We start from the raw sequence: 19076 nt of genomic DNA, 5'->3' as shown, positions 1-19076 counted from the left end.
CTTTTGACTTGGTTTAGGGATGATTGCCCGCTGCTCGCATGCAGGAATCCCAGTATGCCTCAAGGGTATTTTTGTCCTCTTTTACCCAAGAATCCACGTGTCGCCTTGTGATTATTTTTGGCTCCACAAATGTCCCCACACATGTTGGGCTGCTCGCAGGAAAGGGCAACAGGTGTAGAGATTTTCTCGCTTTAGGAAACTCTAAATTGCTTCCTATTTTGTTGTTGATTATCTCTTTTATTAGGAAATTAGATCTTTCCAGGAAAGGGAAAATAAATTTCTCTCAAACCCTATTTAAGTCCACCTTAAGTGGGTTATTAAATCAACTTTGGAGAGCGATTTATTCTACCCTACAAGAGAGAGAAAGCTTAGAGGATATTTGTTCCCCCTCCTCTAGCAATCTTCTACATCTTACCCGTGCAAATGTTCGTCTTTCATTGATTTCTTCGTCTTCTCTGTGCCGCACCGATGTAAGAAAATTTTAATTTTTCTTGTCTTCTTTTTGGATAGTGCTGTAGCGGGGGAGCTGTCAAGGTGATGCAACACGTCGGCTGGTAGGGGCCAAGAGTCGGTTCGGCATGGGCCGATGAGGTGTTGTGGCAAGGGCCACTACTTGGGTTGCTTGGCTTGGCTAGAGCCAAGGGCAGCTTGAGCAGTTTGGGCCGCGAACTGAGGCGCTAGGGCGCAGTGCTAGGGTAGTCACATGGCTCATATCCTTTAGGCCCTTGGACCTGATGCGGGCTAAGCTGGTGATTGAGAGAAATGAGAAGGTCGTGGGCTTTATGGGTTGCTGGAATGTTGGGTATGCAGACGTCCTGCCTGCTAGAATGCTGGGTTGAGCTCCTCTGCTGAGTATCGCAAATGGCGTTAGCTGCTTAGTCTTCTTTGTTGGGAGAAAAATAGGCTGCTCCCTAGAGAAAAGGTAAAGAGGATCAAAGCGGATGCATTGGCTTGTCTGAACGTTGTTGTGTAGCCTATTATGAATGAAGGTGGAAAGAAGAGATATTTCTGCCTGCTCAAGAGATGCCAGTTGAGAAAAACTGAAGACTTCCTCTGCTGCTTGTGAGGGTCCGCCTGCTGCTGAGAGGCCTGTGATGGACATGACTTCTTCCAATGGGAAGAAAAATGAGGTTGCTAGATCTGAGCATGTGGCGTCTGCCATGCCGAGAATGGCTTGTACAATTGCTGATAGAATTGCTCAACGTAAAGGTCATTTCATGCCCCTAGTGCCGAAGCATGTACCAAGACGCTCGTTGGGAGCCAAGTCTGGTTCACCTTTGGAGAAGCTTGCTATTATAAAGAGCAATAAGGTGGACTCTGTTGCTAAAGTAGCACCAAGGCCCACTTCTTCTACTATCGAGACTGATTCGCCCACTGGGAAGGGAGAGACTGCTAGTATGGGCAGCTGTGAGAAATCCATTAAGCCTGATTCTAAGGAGGCTGATGAGATCTGTGTGCTCTTGAAACCATATCTGCTTGAAGACACGGACGATTGTGCCAAGTTTGTTGATGACGTTAGAAAGGTTTGCTTGCCCAAGTTCCTTTGCAAAACATACACAATATAGAATGACTGATCTGTTTGCTTTGATGTAGATATAACAAGGCTGCTAAGGAGGGTGGCGAAGACTATGGAAGCTGAAGCTTATTCCTCAACCAAGGAGATAAAAGAGGTCGGATTCTGAGCTCGTTGCTTTGAAAGGGTCTAATATTTCTGCCCCCCTTTTCTGCAGCTTGAGACCGCTCGTCAAAAGATCGTTGTCTTAAAGACTAGGCTTGACGCAATCCAAGTTAAGTATGAAAGTGCAAAGAAGGAGATTGGATGTTACATACTTCAGATTTAAGATCTTGAGTTTGCAATTTCTGAGCTTCGTTTCACTGCTTTTGCAAATGATGAAAAGTTGATTGCTGCTTATAATCAAATGATCCACTTCAAGAGAATCGTCGATAAGCTTGAACCCCAAGTGTTGGAACTTCAAGATGTACTGAAGATCAACAAAAGTTTGAAGAAGGAAATGGATGAGCTACAACGCGTCCGTGTTGGTCTGCTTTAGGAGAATGAGCAGCTGAAGGGTGAGAAGGATGAGCTCGAGGTTTCGAGACCTTCTCTATTTCTTCGAAAGACTTGCTTGCTTTTACTTTTGAGGCTTCCATTGGTGAAGTAGTTGGAGAAGTTGGTGCCCAAGTTGGGGCAGCCGGGGGTGAATCACTGGATGATGACGTTGCTAAGAGCGTCGCGGCTGCTGAAGATGTGGCGACCGAATAGTCATGGGATGTCCAAGCTGCTAAAGTGTAGTTATCTAGGTAGCCTTTAGGATTTTATTTGTTTTTCCTTGTAACTCTTGTTTTGCTTGAACTCCTTCGACTTTTGCTAATTGTTTATAAACATGTTTCCTTCGTTTTTTTTCATCTTCGCTTCTTTTGTTGATGCCCTAACCTTTAAACTTTATAGTCCAGTGGCAGGCGTGCTACTTTTTTATAAGCAGACAGATCCGCGTAGCTTATGTAGCCGTAGGTGTTGGTGTAGAGCTTTGCAAAGTTGTTAGCCATAGGGTTGGTAGCCAGATGCCTTACTTACAGAAATAGACAAGTCCACATAACCATTAGGTTGTTAACCTTGGCTTTCTCTAATTCCGTATGTTGCGTAGCAAGTATCACAACACTTTAGGACTTGGTGCAGATTGTTCTGCGCTTGGTAGAGGTGAAGTTTATCGACCACGTAGCATGTCGGCAGTGGATAAAACTTCGTATATACACGCTAGCTTGTTTAACCTTTCACAAGAATGTGCGGCCATATAAGTCTAGCGTGGTGTTACTACTCGATGGGCAAGCCGTAAACAGTCTTTCGGAAACCGTAGGCTACCTTACTGCACTCAGTAGCAGCTTTAGGGTTCCAGGGCATCCGTCTGTAGGGCGTACTGCGTAATGTGCCCTCTCCATCTCTAGGGCCTGGTTCCCCACAGAGTAGGCTAAGAGACCAAAAATCCTTTAGTTAGCTAAGCCTTGAAAAAGACCATTGTGGCTACTTCTAGGAATCCTCACGCAAGCCATCATGCATCTAGTTATACTAGGGCAGCCTGGCTCATCCACGTCTGGATATTCGGAGTGTAAATTTTATCCTCCCGTCTTAAAGAGCTGACCCATGTGGGTGTCAGGGAATTGGTTTACCCTCTCGCACTAGAGAGCATGGTTGATCCCTCGGGGGGCGCAATTCCTACGATGAATCCTTAAGAAGGGCACAGTCTTCTTTTGAAGTGCATGAGTGATCAGTTGTTGTAAGCATACAGCTAAGCCAAGTTATGATTGTTTTGAATTCTTCATTGAAAAACGAGTGAAACGAATGATAACTTAGCTGTAAGGTAAGAACTGCATAATAACTAGATAGTCATCGGCTTGTGAGGTAGTGCCCGTCGAGTTGTTTGAGTCTTTAGGCTTTGATGTAGCGGGAGGTCACACATGGTACTTCATCAGATTGTAGGCGTTCCACTGCTTTTTGATCTTTTTGTCGTTTCATGGTGAATTACTTTTACCGCCTACTCTGCTGATCTTGTATGGACCTTCCCAGATGAGACCCATCTTTTTGGATCCTTCTCTGCGGGCAATGATGAAGGCTTTTCTTAGGACTAGATATTTGGGTTGGAATTGCCGGATCTTGGCCTTTTTGTTTTAGTTAGTGAGGAGCTGCTGCTGGTAGGCTGTAATGCGAGTGCTGGTCTGCTCGCACTTCTCCTATGCCAGATCTAAGCTTGTGACCATCTCCTTACTATTCTACTCAATGCTTGGTAGTAGAGCGGTGATACTTGGCTTGATGACATTGGGATGAATGATTGCTTCCGAACCAAATGCCAAAGAGAAAGGAGTCTCACCGGTTACTCATCGTTTGGTGGTGCGATATACCCATAAACATCCGGGGAGTTCGTCTGGTCATTTTTCCTTCTTGTTGGTGAAGGATTTCTTAAGGCAGTCGAGGATCATTTTGTTGGATGCTTCGACATGCCCATTGCTTTGAGGATGTCTCAGCATGGACATGTGTTGCTTGATGCCATATTCTTGGAAGAACTTCTCCAAATCTCTGCCTATGAATTGCAGGCCGTTGTTGGTGACGATGGACTGAAGGATGCCAAATTGGCAAATGATGTTCCTTTATATGAAGTGCTCTATGTCCGTTTAAATTTTGATCATCATGGGTTCTGCTTCTTTCCATTTGGTGAAATAGTCGGTTGCCATAATCATCATGCCTCTGCCCCCAATAGCAGGCGGCATAAGTTCTACCAGGTTGATTGCCCATTACATGAATAGCTAAGGACTCGTTTGCGGGTGTAGCTCGCTGGCAGGCAATGCTAGAATCGGCTTATAGCGTTGGCAGCAATTACACTTTTGTACTAACTCCTTAGCATCTTAGTGCATGATAGGCCAATAGTAGCTTGTGGCAAGAGCTTTTTGTGCTAAAGATTGACCTCTGGAGTGGTTTCCACAAACGCTTTTGTGGATTGAGCTTATAACCTTTAAGTTATCGGGAGACACTAAGCAGCGGAGATGTGGTCCGGTGCAGGATCTTCGGATAAGAATGCCATTCCACATGTAGTAGCGTGCCGCATTGATTTGGAGTTTCCCAGACTCCAATCTTTCGGTGGGGAGTATGTCGTTGACCAGGTAGTCTATAATAGAACTTTGCCAGGTAGGAGTTACACTAACCTATGACACTTTGGCTGCCAGCTCCGTCTCTATGGTTGGTTTGTCTAGATATTCCACCGGAATAGAGCGTTTGAATTGGTGGTTAAGAATGAAGTCCTAAGCCGGCTAGCACATCTGCATGGTCATTGTCTGCCAGGGGAACTTGAGTGAGAGTGTAAGTCTAAAATGCCTCAAGCTGCTTGCGTACTTTCTTTAGGTATTGCACCATCCTCGGATGTTTTACCGTGCACTCCCTAGTAGTCTGGCTGGTGATTAGCTGGGAATTAAAGTGAAATGTGAGATTCTTTACCGCCAAGTCTTTTGTCATTCGGAAGCCTGCCAGTAGGGCCTCATACTCTGCTTCATTGTTAGATGCTTTGAAGCTTAAAGTGATTGCCTACTCGAGCATTGAGTCGTCTGGGGTGACAAGAACCACGATTCCTTGCGAGCCTTTATAGTTGGATACGACGTCGACATGCAAATGCTAGAAATCTCTATTGAGGGAGCAGGTGCAGCTTAAGTGTGCTCAGCTAACTTCGGGGCGTCATTGGGCCGCTCTATTACGTTGTTAAGGCTAGGTGTGAAGGCGTGGCAGGGAGCCGTGGAGCTGGGGCCATGTTACATGTAGCAGGAGATGCTCAACTTTTGGTATTGGGCCACTCTAGAGCTGAATAATGGAGCAAGGGTCGGCTAGAGCCGTGTGACACGTAGCAGAAGGTAGTGCTCAACTGCCGATACATGTTACTCTTATGTAGAATCTTCTAGGGCGACAAGGATAAAACTTGCTTCTAAGTGTTCCTTCCAGTGTTCTTCTGCCCTTGGCGTGTCTTTTGGGCCGAGTTATTGCGTTCGTCAGAAAACTTTGCATCCGCCAAGGTTTACGCCATTATTGTCGCTAGGGGTGGGTTCAAAAAACCGAAAACCGAACCGAACCGAAACCGAAAAAACTGAACCGAACAAAAAAAAGAACCAAATTGAAAAAACCGAACCGAACTGAATTCTTTTGGTTCGGTTCGGTTGTAGTGATATAGAAACCGAACCGAACCGAATTAATAAATTAAAATTTTTATTTAATTATTTGTTTTGGGTATTATTTTCTAAACCCAATTTGTAAGTTAAAATGTGCTAAACCCAATGTGTTGCCAAACTTTAAGCTCAAAATATTAAAAAAAGGCCTATAAAAGAATCCAACACACACTAAATAAATCCACCCACGCATTACTTTTACTAATCAAGTTGTCAACATGCAGTTACAAGCAAAACAACCCTGATCTTTGAACAACATCATACAATTTAACTTTTCTAAGTCATTTGTACGATTTTTGTGTTGTGAGGTTGTTAGTTTGGACTTTGGAAGACTTGATTGATGATTTTAGTTCAACTTTAAATGTTTATTTTCATTGTCTTTGATTCTAGTTAGAATGCTTATGTTATGATTGTGTAGGATATGTTAAAATTTAAAATTTCAATGTTTTTCATTTTTTGAAAAAAACAAAAAACAAAAAATTGAAACCGAACCGAAAAAAAAATGAACTGAACCGAACCGAACCGAAACTTCGGTTTGGCTTCGGTTTTGGCAAAAAACCGAACCGATTTAAACCGAACCCACCCTTAATTGTCGCGTGTCTGGATTCGGCGGAATAGTGCGTCATGATGATGACTGCGTGCGTTTGAAGGTAAAACTTAAGCTTTCAGGTTACAACAACTATTGCCAAAGTTAACTTTTGAATTTTTAATAGCATCGATGCTTTTGAACTGTAGAACACAGTGTAGAATACAGGTAGTCGGGCCCCCAGCTTTTCTCACATGATGATAGAGCTTATTGCTGCTCTAGATACTGTCAAACATGCGAATAAGTCCTCCGCTATTTCCGGCTTGGATAGTAGGGAGGTGACGTCGCGTACTTCTTCAAGTCTTTGAATGTGCATTGGCGAGCCTCGTCCTAAAGTGCATGCTTCTTTGCCAGAGCGAAAGAGTCTGCCAGAGTTAGATCTTCTTTCATGATCAATTTTCCGAATAGTGGGTGGTCTGCTAGAAGTCTTTTTTGGAAGGCTGCTAGCTATCGAGTCGTTGCATCCGACTATCCTTGCCTTCTCTGCTTTGAACCTCCTCACATAGTCGCGAAGCGACTCCTTTGGGTTCTTCTTGACGTCGAACAAATGGTCAGACTTCTTTTTGATCGAGCGATCGGATGAATATTCTTTGGTGAAAACCAAAGAAAATTCGTCGAAATTTTGGATGGATTGTGGCGGCAATGTGTAGAACCAATCTTGCGTCTTGCCTTGTAAAGTGGTGACGAATATCTTGCACATGAGATCATCGTCGTTTCAATAGAGGATCATTGAGAGGATCATTGCGCTTTGGTAGTGCTTTGAGTGTCTTTCCAGGTCTTCATCCCCTTTGAAAGATGTGAAATGTGGCATGCTGAACTCGTGTGGAGGCTTTGCCTGTTCGATCTCGTCCGTGAAAGGTGACCTTCTTATGTTGGTCATGTTCCGTTGTAGTGCCTTATCGGTGACCTCATTGCGTTGGAAATTATGCAATCGCTTGGTCAAGAGTCTCTCTACTTCTTCCAGAATTTGTCTTCGTTGGGGTAGCGGAGCTCTCGGCTGCCCCCAACCGTGACTTGTTGGTCTAGGCTGCTCTTCCATGTGTTTGGCTCGTCTATGCCGCGGATACGGTGCATGTAGCGCGTTCCTAGCAGGCGAGTGAGTTCTTCGCAGGCTACCGTGACTAATTTCAACGATTTAGCCGATAAACTTGTTTCTATATGCTTCGAGATCAAATCAGCAAAAAATCGCAAAAAACAAACATTCAGAAATCAAGTAACGGGACGAAACTTTACGACGGTTTTAAAACAAAAAATCACGATTTAACGGTTATTTTAACTCCGATTTTGATGATTTTTTTTACAGCTACACAAGTTGACCCTATATGAATACAATAAATGAATTCGATTTTCAATTTAAAATATTTACACTAGTGGATACCACAAAATATTATGTTATACTTAACGAAAGTATAAATAAACTCTAAGTGTTAGTGAATCTATCGTTTTGATGAGATACGAATTCTATGAAACTAATTTCAACGATTCAACAAACAAACTTGTTTGTATATGCTTTGAGATCGTATACGCCAAAAAACACAAAAAACAAACATTCAGAGATCAAGTAATGAGACAAAAAATTTCGACGGTTATAAAACAAAAAATCACGATTTAACGGTTATTTTAACTCCGATTTTAATGATTTTTTACAACTACACTCCTTGACCCTATATAAATACAATGAATGAATTCGATTTTCAATTCAAAATAATTACACTAGTGGATACTACAAAATCTTATATTATACTTAATGAAATTATAAATAAACTCTAAGTGTTAGTCAATATAGTTTTGATGGGATACGAATTCTATGAAACTAATTTCAACGATCCGACCATCAAACTTGTATGTATATGTTTCGAGATCGTATAAACCAAAAATCACAACAAACGAACATTCAGAGATCAAGTAATGAGCCAAAACTTTTCGACGGTTATAAAACAAAACATCACGATTTAACGGTTATTTTAACTCCGATTTTGATGATTTTTTACAACTACACTCCTTGACCCTATATAAATACAGTGAATGAAATCGATTTTCAATTTAAAATAATTACACTAGTGGATACCACAAAATATTATATTATACTAAATGAAAGTATAAATAAACTCTAAGTGTTTGTGAATATTATTTTGATGGGATACGAATTCTATGAAACTAATTTCAACGATCCGACCATCAAACTTCTTTGTATATGTTTCGAGATCGCATAAACCAAAAATCACAAAAAAAAAAAACATTCAGAGATCAAGTAATGAGACAAAACTTTTGGACGGTTATAAAACAAAACATCACGATTTAACGTTTATTTTAACTACGATTTTGATGATTTTTTACAACTACACTCCTTGACCCAATATGAAAACAATGAAAGAATTCGATTTTCAATTTAAAATACTTACACTAGTGGATACCACAAAATCTTATGTTATACTTAATGAAAATATAAATAAACTCTAAGTGTTAGTGAATATCGTTTTGATAGGATATGAATTCTAAGAAACTAATTTTAACGATCCAATCGTCAAACTTGTTTGTATATGCTTCGAGATCGCATCTGTCAAAAATCCCAAAAAACAAGCATTTAGAGATCAAGTAATTAGACAAAACTTTTCGACGGTTATAAAAACAAAAAATCATGTTTAAAGGTTATTTTAACTCCAATTTTGATGATATTTTACAACAACACTCCTTCACCCTATACAAATACAATGAAGGAATTTGATAGTCAATTTAAAATATTTACACAAGTGGATACCACAAAATCTTATGTTATACTTAATGAAAGTATAAATAAACAATAAGTGTTAGTGAATCTATCGTTTTGATGGGATACGAATTCTATGAAACTAATTTTAACGATGCAATCATCAAACTTGTTTTTATATGCTTCGAGATCTTATACGTCAAAAATCACAAAAAACAAATATTCAGAGATCAAGTAATTAGACAAATTTTTCGAAGGTTATAAAACAAAAAATCACGATTTAACGGTTCTTTTAACTCTGTTTTTGATGATTTTTTACAACTACACTTCTTGACCCTATACGATACAATGAATGAATTTGATCGTCAATTTAAAATATTTACACAAGTGAATACCACAAAATCTTATGTTATAGTTAATGAAAGTATAAATAAACTCCAAGTGTTAGTGAATCTATCGTTTTGATGGGATACGAATTCTATGAAACTAATTTTAACGATCGAACCGTCAAACTTGTTTGTATATGCTTCGAGATCGCATACGCCAAAAATCACAAAAAAACAAACATTCAGAGATCAAATAATTAGACAAAACTCTTGAACGGTTATAAAACAAAAAAATCACGATTTAACGGTTATTTTAATTCGATTTTGATGATTTTTTACAACTACACTCCTTGATCCTATACGAATACAATGAATGAATTTGATCGTCAATTTATAATTTTTACACAAGTGGATACCACAAAATCTTATTTATAGTTAATGAAAGTACAAATAAACCCCAAGTGTCACTCGAATCTATCGTTTTGATGGGATACGAATTCTATAAAACTAATTTTAACGATCTAACCGTCAAACTTGTTTGTATAAGCTTCGAGATCGCATAAACCAAAAATAAAAATAAACAAACATTCAGAGATCAAGTAATGTGGCAAAACATTTCGACAGTTATAATACAAAAAATCACGATTGAACGGTTATTTTAACTTCGATTTTGATGATTTTTTACAACTACACTCCTTGACCCTATACGAATACAATGAAGGAATTTGATCGTCAATTTAAAATATTTACACAAGGGGATACCACAAAATCTCATGTTATACTTAATGAAAGTATAAATAAACTGTAAGTGTTAGTGAATCTATCGTTTTGATGGGATACAAATTCTATGAAACTAATTTTAACGATCCAGCCGTAAAACTTATTTGTATATGCTTCGAGATCGCATACGCCAAAAATCACAAAAGACAAACATTCAGAGATTAAGTAATAAGAAAAAACTCTTTGATGGTTATAAAACAAAAAATCATGATTTAACGGTTATTTTAACTCCGATTTTGATGATTTTTTACAACTACACTCCTTCACCCTATACAAATACAATGAATGAATTTGATCGTCAATTTAAAATATTTACACAGGTGGATACCACAAAATCTTATGTTATAGTTAATGAAAGTACAGATAAACACCAAGTGTTAGTGAATGTATCGTTTCGATGAGATACGAATTCTATGAAACTAATTTTAACGATCTAACCGTCAAACTTGTTTGTATATGCTTCGAGATCGCATACGCCAAAAATAAAAAATAAACAAATATTCAGAGATCAAGTAATGAGACAAAAAATTTCGACGGTTATAGAACAAAAATTCACGATTTGACGGTTATTTTAACTCCGATTTTGATGATTTTTTACAACTACACTGCTTGACCCTATACGAATACAATGAATGAATTTGATTGTCAATTTAAAATATCTACACAAGTGGATACTACAAAATTGTCTAACTTAATGAAAGTATAAATAAACAATAAGTGTTAGTGAATCTATCGGTTTGATGGGATACGAATTCTATGAAACTAATTTTAACGATCCAATCGTCAAACTTCTTTGTATATGCTTCAAGATCGAATACGTCAAAAATCACTAAAAACAAACATTCAGAGATCAAGTAAGTAGACAAAACTTTTCGAAGGTTATAAAACAAAAAATCATGATTTAACAGTTATTTTAACTCTGCTTTTGATGATTTTTTACAACTACCCTCCTTGACCCTATACGATACAATGAATGAATTTGATCGTCAAATTAAAATATTTACACAAGTGGATACCACAAAATCTTATGTTATACTTAATGACAGTATAAATAAACTCCATGTGGTAGTGAATCCATCGTTTTGATGGGATACGAATTCTATGAAACTAATTTTAATGATCAAACCGTCAAACTTGTTTGTATATGCTTCGAGATCGCATACGCCAAAAATCACAAAAAAAACAAACATTTAGAGATCAAGTAATTTGACAAAAGTCTTCGACGGTTATAAAACAAAAAAATCACGATTTAACTGTTATTTTAATTTCGATTTTGATGATTTTTTACAACTACACTCGTTGATCCTATACGAATACAACGAATGAATTTGATTGTCAATTTAAAATATTTACACAAGTGGATACCACAAAATCTTATGTTATAGTTAATGAAAGTACAAATAAACACCAGGTGTTGGTGAATCTATCGTTTTGATGAGATACGAATTCTATGAAACTAATTTTAACGATCTAACCGTCAAACTTGTTTGTATAAGCTTCGAGATCGCATACACCAAAAATAAAAAATAAACAAACATTCATATTTAAAGTAGTTAGACAAAAAATTTTGACGGTTATAAAACAAAAAATCACGATTGAACGGTTATTTTAACTCCGATTTTGATGATTTTTTACAACTACACTCCTTGATCCTATACGAATACAGTGAATGAATTTGATCGTCAATTGAAAATGTTTACCCAAGTGGATGCCACAAAATTTTATGTTATACTTAATGAAAGTAAAAATAAACTGTAAGTGTTAGTGAATCTATCGTTTTGATGTGATACAAATTCGATGATACTAATTTTAACGATCTAACAGTCACACTTGTTTGTATATGCTTCGAGATCGCATACACCAAAAATAAAAAATAAATAAACATTCAGAGATCAAGTAAGTAGACAAAAATTTTCGATGGTTATAAAACAAAAAATCACGATTGAACGGTCATTTTAACTTCGATTTTGATGATTTTTTACAACTACACTCCTTGATCCTATACGAATACAATGAATGAATTTGATCGTCAATTTAAAATATTTGCACAAGTGGATACCACAAAATCTTATGTTATAGTTAATGAAAGTACAAATAAACACCAAGTGTTAGTGAATCTATCGTTTTGATGAGATACGAATTCTATGAAACTAATTTTAACGATCTAACCGTCAAACTTGTTTGTATAAGCTTCGAGATCGCATACGCCAAAAATAAAAATAAACAAACATTCATTGATCAAGTAATTAGACAAAAAATTTCGACGGTTATAAAATAAAAAATCACGATTGAATGGTTATTTTAACTCTGATTTTGATGATTTTTTACAACTACACTCCTTGACCCTATACGAATACAATGAATGAATTTGATCGTCAATTTAAAATATTTACACAAGTGGATACCACAAAATCTCATGTTATACTTAATGAAAGTATAAATAAACTGTAAGTGTTAGTGAATCTATCGTTTTGATGTGAGACAAATTCTATGAAACTAATTTTAACGATCCAACCGTCAAAATTAATTGTATATGCTTCGAGATCGCATACGCCGAAAATTACAAAAAACAAACATTCAGAGATTAAGTAATGAGGCAAAACTTTTCGACGGTTATAAAACAAAAAATCACAATTTAACGGTTATTTTAACTCCGATTTTGATGATTTTTTACAACTACACTCCTTGACCTTATACGAATACAATGAATGAATTTGATCGTCAATGTAAAATATTTACACAGTGGATACCGCAAAATTGTTTGTTATACTTAAAGAAAGTATAAATAAACTCCAAGTGTTAATTAATCTACCGTTTTGATGGGATATGAATTCTATGAAACTAATTTTAACGATCCAACCGTCAAACTTGTTTGTTTATGCTTCGAGATCGCATACGCCAAAAATCACAAAAAACAAACATTCAGAGATCAAGTAATTAGACAAAACTTTTCGACGGTTATAAAACAAAAAATCACGACTTAACGGTTATTTTAATTCAAATTTTGATGATTTTTTACAACTACGCTTCTTCACCCTATACAAATACAATGAATGAATTTGATCGTCAATTTAAAATATTTACACAAGTGGATACCACAAAATCTTATGTTATACTTAATGTAAGTATAAATAAACTCTATGTGTTAGTGAATCTATCGTTTTGATGGGATACGAATTCTATGAATCTAATTTTAACGATCCAATCATCAAACTTGTTTGTATATGCTTCGAGATCGCATACGCCAAAAATCACAAAAAAAAACAAACATTCAGAGATCAAGTAATTAGACAAAACTCTTCGACGGTTATAAAACAAAAAATCACGATTTAACGGTTATTTTAACTTCGATTTTGATGATTTTTTACAACTACACTCATTGACCCTATACGAATACAATGAATGAATTTGATCGTGAATTTAAAATATTTACACAAGTGGATACCACAAAATCTTATGTTATAGTTAATGAAAGCACAAATGAACACCAAGTGTTTGTGAATTTATTGTTTTGATGAGATACGAATTCTATGAAACTAATTTTAACGATCGAACCGTGAAACTTGTTTGTATATGCTTCGAGATCGCATACGCCAAAAATCACCAAAAAAAACAAACATTCAGAGATCAAGTAATTAGACAAAACTCTTCGACGGTTATAAAACAAAAAATCACGATTTAACGGTTTTTTTAACTTCGATTTTGATGATTTTTTACAACTACACTCATTGACCCTATACGAATACAATGAATGAATTTGATCGTGAATTTAAAATATTTACACAAGTGGATACCACAAAATCTTATGTTATAGTTAATGAAAGCACAAATGAACACCAAGTGTTTGTGAATTTATTGTTTTGATGGGATACGAATTCTATGAAACTAATTTTAACGATCTAACCGTCAAACTTGTTTGTATATGCTTCGAGATCGCATACGCCAAAAATAAAAATAAACAAACATTCAGAGATCAAGTAATTTGACAAAACATTTCGACGGTTATAAAACAAAAAATCACGATTGAACGGTTATTTTAACTTCGATTCTGATGATTTTTTACAACTACACTCCTTGACCCTATACGAATACAATGAATGAATTTGGTCGTCAATTTAAAATATTTACACAAGGGGATAGTACAAAATCTCATGGTATACTTAATGAAAGTATAAATAAACTGTAAGTGTTAGTGAATCTATCGTTTTGATGGGATACAAATTCTATGAAACTAATTTTAACGATCTAACCGTCAAACTTGTTTGTATATGCTTCGAGATCGCATACGCCAAAAATAAAAAATAAACAAACATTCAGAGATCAAGTAATTAGGCAAAAAATTTCGACGGTTATAAAACAAAAAATCACGATTTAACAGTTATTTTAACTCCGATTTTGATGATTTTTTACAACTACACTCCTTGTCCCTATACGAATACAATGAATTAATTTGATCGTCAATTTAAAATATTTACACAAGTGGATACCACAAAATCTTATGTTATAGTTAATGAAGGTATAAATAAACTCTTAGTGTTAGTGAATCTATCGTTTTGATGGGATACGAGTTCTACGAAACTAATATTAACGATCCAACCTTCAAACTTGTTTGTATATGCTTCGAGATCGCATACGTGAAAAATCACAAAAAAAAACATTTAGAGATCAAGTAATTAGGCAAAACTTTTCGACGGTTAGAAAACAAAAAATCATGATTTAACGGTTATTTTAACTCCAATTTTGATGATATTTTACAGCTACACTCCTTGACCTTATACAAATACAATGAATGAATTTGATAGTCAATTTAAAATATTTACACAAACGGATACCACAAAATCTTTTGTTATACTTAATGAAAGTATAAATAAACACTAAGTGTTAGTGAATCTATCGTTTTGATGGGATACGAATTCTATGAAACTAATTTTAACGATCCAATCGTCAAACTTGTTTGTATATGCTTCGAGATCGCATACGTCAAAAATCACAAAAAACAAACATTCATAGATCAAGTAATTAGACAAAACTTTTCGAAGGTTATAAAACAAAAAATCACGATTTAACGGTTATTTTAACTCTGATTTTGATGATTTTTTACAACTACACTCCCTGACCCTATACGATACAATGAATGAATTTGATCGTCAATTTAAAATATTTACACAAGTGGATATCACAAAATCTTATGTTATACTTAATGAAAGTAGAAATAAACTCCAAGTGTTAGTGAATCTAACGTTTTGATGGGATACAAATTCTATGAAACTAATTTTAACGATCCAACCGTCAAACTTGTTTGTATATGCTTCGAGATCGCATACGCCAAAAATTAGAAACTTGTTTTTATATGCTTCGAGATCACAACCGTCAAACTTGTTTTTTTGTTAGGCTCTTATTTTCGAGTGTAGATGTAGTACTTAAATGACAAATATGTTTTAATGTTTTGAAGTAATATTTATGTGGTAATGTGTGGTATGTGCAATTTAAGAAAATTATATTTTTCTTAAGGGGTCATAATGGGTCGGGTCACTTTACCCGTTGGGTAAAGTGACCCGACCTGTTAAGGACCCGTTAAGAAATCAGGTGTGACACGACACGACCCGTTAAGATAACAGGTGTTACACGAAAACGACACGAACACGACAGACACGACCCATTTGCCATGCCTAGATAAAACCAAGACTCGGAGGCTCCTCCCCCCAATTAACCTCCCCCTTCTCTCTGCTCTTTCTTTTATTATATAGGCAAAAAGCCCACCTTTCTTAGTAAGGTCAAATGAGTGATTTTAAAATAAAAGGGATGTGACATCTTTCTATTCCCCAACAAATATCTAGTCTAATAAATATACTCTACCTAGCACTGCATGCCTGGCACCCTATCTAGCAATGCCTGATAGAGGGATTTGGATCCTTTCCGAGGCAATTGGTTAGGATTCTCTTGATCGGTGTCTGTGAACCGTTGAATAAAAATCCAACGGCTACAATTATTATAACTTTCAGAGGGCCCCCTATTTGTAGTCGTTGGATAAAAATTCAACGGCTCACAGACACCGATCAGGAGGATCCCGACCAAGTGCCTTGGAGAGGATCCAAATCCCTGATAGAGCATCATGGTCTGGTGGTTCAATTAAAGCACCCTGATTATGTCATGCCCTGATCCCGACATACATCCAGGATCGACACGTGACGTCGCCAAATACCCGTATCTCTAACATACCCCACCCCACCTCCGGGATATGGGCAGAGCACAACTCGAGATCCAACTGCATAGTAATTTAATTTTTCGTATAATTTATGACTGCATCTAACATCCTCGTTAGACTGCCTACGTACCCTAAACAGGGATCAAGCCATTCGTAATTCGTCATAAACTACACTTGAACAATCATCACATAATTCACTATATCTCCACACAATACCACAATTCATGGCATGCAACATCTCAAGGAACAGTCGACGAAGCGCAACATTAATCTCTAGCCATATTGGTCAACGAGTCTAATCATAATGACAACAATCACAACCAACATCACTCCACAATCACATCAATCAATAACACATATCATACACTGAAATGCAGGGCTAGAGCGACAAAGTTTGGCCGAAGCCTATATCTCTAAAGCTGAAATGAAATCCAAGGAACGAACAAGTCAAATGATGTGATTTCGGACCACTTAACGAAATCCATCAACATTGGGTTCCAGACCACTTAACGGAACCAAGACACCAAAAGGGATTCCGGACCACTCAACGGAATCCAAACCAGGATACAATTCCAGACCACTCAACGGAATCGCAGAGTACAATGCAAATCGAACCACTCAATGATATACAAGTTGGATATGATTCTGGACCACTCAATGGAATCGCGGAGCACGAGGGATATCGAACCTCTTAACGAAATCCAGATGGAGCAGGGAACCAGACCATTCAGCGGAACCCAATTCTGAATCACTCAACGGAACCGAGTGGAAGTCCAAGAAATATAACAACGCTCGAAGAAACAATACATGAACCAAGTACTCAATTTAGAAGGGTCGAACAAATCAAGAAGTGAAATATGGAAGCAAGATATAAAACAAGTGTTGAAGCAACAAACCCCATGAAAATGGGTTAACGGTCTACTACTAGCCCTCACATTTCATCGCATCATACCAAACATAAAAATCAACCACATTCCACAACAAGTTCAATACATAAGTCAAATCATATAAAATAAACAAGCATAACATGATGTGATGCCATCAATACGTAAATTAAGGTGCACGTCAATCGAGGAAGACACATCATCATGCTGAGCCCAATAAGCTCCATGGAATCTCAACAACACTCTAAGCTCACAACACGCTAGAAGAACTCGAGCTAGTTGACTAAAAAGTCAACTGTCGATCAAGGTCATGAATAGGGTCCACAACCCTAGAAATCTAAACCAAAAGATCCGCCTGTCAGAATTTTGATCCGTAACTTCCCAAGGTCCACATTATACTTCCAGAATAACATGCTAAAATTTCATTACGATCCAACGATTGGATCTCCGCCAATCACAAATTCAAGTTGCGGCCAACGTTTGATTATACAAACTTAGAAATCCAATTCGGGAACATCCATACGTCGGATTCCCGATCCATTAGTTTCTAATGTCCTCCAATATTTCATACTAGAACGTATCAAAATTTAGTGACAATCCAACGGTCAGATCATTGATTGCTATAATCAAGTGACGGCCAGCTAAGCGGTCAATTATGAAACTATGTTAAAACATCGAAATTTCATTAAACGGATGTCAAATATAGAATCAGGACATCAAAATTAGCCTAGGATGGTCTGGTGGGTTCTTGGCCCACTCGCCCCGATTTGCCAAAAAATTCAATTTTTTTTCGAAAAATTACCAAATTTTACAGAAATGTAGAATAAGTCAAGGGGATCAATTTTCATACATGGGCCGAAGTCCAATTCGGCCGGGATACACCTGAAATTACCCACGAACCATCGGAACCCTAGAATTGGGTGTGCTTCAATTCGACCTCTATACGTGCTTCGACACCTCCACCATTGCTTGGGCTTTGTTTCTGAGCTTGTGGGGAGTAGATTGGTGGTGGTGGTGGACAAAGTTAGCTTTAGGTTTGGTGAATTGAAGCCGAGCACTCGACGCATGCACGATGCTATTTTTGCCAAATTAAGATCCAATTAACTCTAGTTTTTCGTATAACGGGGAGATGAGAAGTCGAGGATAAATTTTCAAGTAGTGGATCAACACAATTCATCGGAAATTGGCCGGAGAAAGGATCAAATTTGGCCGTGGTACTCGGTTGGGTCGCACAGGTTAAGGGGACTCGGTTTCCTCCCTTATTTTCTCCTTCCCTCATTTCCCTCCTTCTGATTGGTTCCCTTACTTCCCTCTCTCCTCCTCATTCCCCGCCATTTCCCCTCTTTTCTCTCATTTCCCTTCTTCTGATTGGGTAGTTTTTTTTTCCCCTTTCCCAGTCACAGCCAGCCACCTAGCTAAAAAAAATAATGGGAAGGCTCCCAAATTTTCTAGAGCCTTCTAGCAAAACAGGACAATTTTACCATTTTACCCCTAACCTTTGCTCGTTTATATTTCATTCGTTATAGCTCCAAATCACATTCTGTTTACGTTCACGTGTTCGTATCGACGAGTATTATCCAAATACATGAAGAAAAGTGGATATATATATATATACACACACACACACACCAAATATGTTCTCGAAATTTTCTGCTTAGTTCATTAAGGGTGTTTTTGTCCTTTTACTAAAAATTATGTGCTGCACATATAAACTCGTCGAAATTAAAAATACAAAAATACGTAAATTTAAATAGTGAAATCCGGAGACGGGATTTCACAGATCATGTAGTATCGATAGAGCATCTTGGTTTGCCTAGCGTTAAGCCTAATACTGTTGTGGTTGTCTCGATAGAGAAGTGGTCTAGGTAGAGCATCATGGTCTACATAGCAC

Source organism: Malus sylvestris, chromosome 14, assembly GCF_916048215.2.
Source record: "Malus sylvestris chromosome 14, drMalSylv7.2, whole genome shotgun sequence".
NCBI lineage: Eukaryota > Viridiplantae > Streptophyta > Magnoliopsida > Rosales > Rosaceae > Malus > Malus sylvestris.
The sequence above is the reverse complement of the archived record's forward strand: the minus strand, read 5'-3'. Positions refer to the sequence as shown.